The sequence below is a fragment of the Rhinolophus sinicus genome, linkage group LG02 (genome assembly GCF_036562045.2).
Source record: "Rhinolophus sinicus isolate RSC01 linkage group LG02, ASM3656204v1, whole genome shotgun sequence".
Taxonomy (NCBI): domain Eukaryota; kingdom Metazoa; phylum Chordata; class Mammalia; order Chiroptera; family Rhinolophidae; genus Rhinolophus; species Rhinolophus sinicus.
This window is the reverse complement of record NC_133752.1, coordinates 147,809,659-147,811,729: the sequence shown is the minus strand read 5'-3', so window position 1 is coordinate 147,811,729 and position 2,071 is coordinate 147,809,659.

Here is a 2,071-nt window from a genome sequence, read left to right as displayed (position 1 = left end):
GCATAGTGCCCAGTGGGTACTAGACTAGCCAGGGGGATCACTTCTTAAATTATATAAATGTCTAACCACTATTCTGTACACCTGAAATTAATATAAAATAATACTGAATGTCAACTGTAATTGAAAAAAATTTTAAAAAGGAGAAAAGGGGAAGGGAAACAAGAGGTCCAGATTTCCAGGTATAAAATAAGTCATGGCGATGTAATGTACAGCATAGGAAATATAGTCAATAATATTGTGATAGCACTGTACAGTGTCAGATGGTTGCTGGACTTATCATGGTGATCACTTCTTTAGGTATATAAATGTTGAATGACTATGATGTGCCCTTGAAATAATATAATATTGTATGTTAGCTATATTTTTAATAAAAATCTTTTAAAAAACATTTTGATTTCTCTTAAAATTGTACGTAAAACAAATATTCAAGTCAAAGAAAATGTTTTAGTGTATAATATTAATATATTTGTCTTTAAACCAACATAATCATAAAACATAATTTTTAATATTGTTTTTGAGTAGAAAGGTGCCTGTGAAGGAAAAAGTGCCTAGAGTCCATGAAAAGTTATAATGGTGTCCTGTCAGCAACAATCTTTTGCCTGGTCTTTCTCTTCCATTACTGCATCTGTATAATCCATTCTCCATTCAGTAGCCCTGAGTATTCTTCCTGTGGGTGTTTGCTGTTGTTGTTTTACATTGAAGTATAACTTCTGTAAGTGCATAAATCTTAAGTGTACTATGGGATGAATTTTTACATAAATATACACTCATGTAACCACCACCCACATCAAGATACTAATCTTTTTCAAAATTTTACTTCAAGTCATGACATTCTCTTGTATAAAATCCCTCCATGCTTTCCCAACCCACTTGGAATAAAATCCAAACTCCTAAACTTCGCATTATCCAACCCATACATATATCTGGAACTTCATCTTGTACTACTCTCCCCACTCCCTTAACATACTCCACTGCCTTTAAATTCCTCAATTTGCGGGGTGGCTGGTTGGCATAGTGGTTGGAGCCTGATGCTCATGGCATCAAGGTCACCAGTTTGATTCCCACATGGGCCAGTGAGCTGCGCCCTCCACAACTAAATTGAAGAAACAACGATTTGACATGGAGCTGATGGGTCCTGGAAAAACACATGGTTCCCCAATAATCCCCAATAAAAAGCTTTAAAAAATTAAAAAAAAAATTCCTCAAGTTGCCAAGATGTTCCTACCTTGGAGCTTTTGATCTAGCTATGCACCCTCAGCTTTCACCTAAAGCTCGGAAGAGCTAAAGTTGTTCACAGGGTGGGCTATTTGTAATTCAGATCTCAGTTTAAATGCCACTTCCTCAGAGGCCTTCCCCAATTAGGCAATCTAGAATTACACCCAATCATCTTTTATCAAATCACCTTAATTACCTAGAGTGCTTATCGTTTCTAATATTTTTTTCTTCACTGCTTATTGTCTGCGTTTTCCTCACCGAACTATAACTTCCTTTGGGGCAATTTCGTTCTCTTGCACTCAATAAAGCCAGTAATAGTGCCTGACACATAGTAGATGCCCAATAAAATTTTTCATTGCATGAAATGCTAATATATGATAAAATGTAGCATTAGCTAGAGAAATCATAGGTAGCACTCCTCTGTGAAATTATAGGGCCTGAGTTTGACTAAAACCAGACAATAAAATGCAGGATTAAAAGAAGTAAAAACCTATGGCAATTAAGTGTTCTGTATTTGTTACTTTCTTATTCCTTCTAAATATGCCCAATTAAAACCATCCTTACCCAGGATAATGGGCTTGTTTTGCTTCAACAAAAAGTGATATAAAAAGAAATTCGGAATCTTCGCTTTCATAAAATCAATTGAAGCACACCGATTCCAGGTTCCACACCGCCTCCATTCGGTCCAGGGAACTGTCCTAGCCAGCGCGGCCCCTCCCCTTCCGTTTACCCCCACCGGCCGGAAGTCAGAGAAGCAGGAGACCCCGCCCCGTACTCAGACCCTGCCCCGGGTTCGCGCGTAGCCCTACGTAAAGCATTACAGGTTTCGCGACAGCCCAGGCCCCACCCCTTTGGC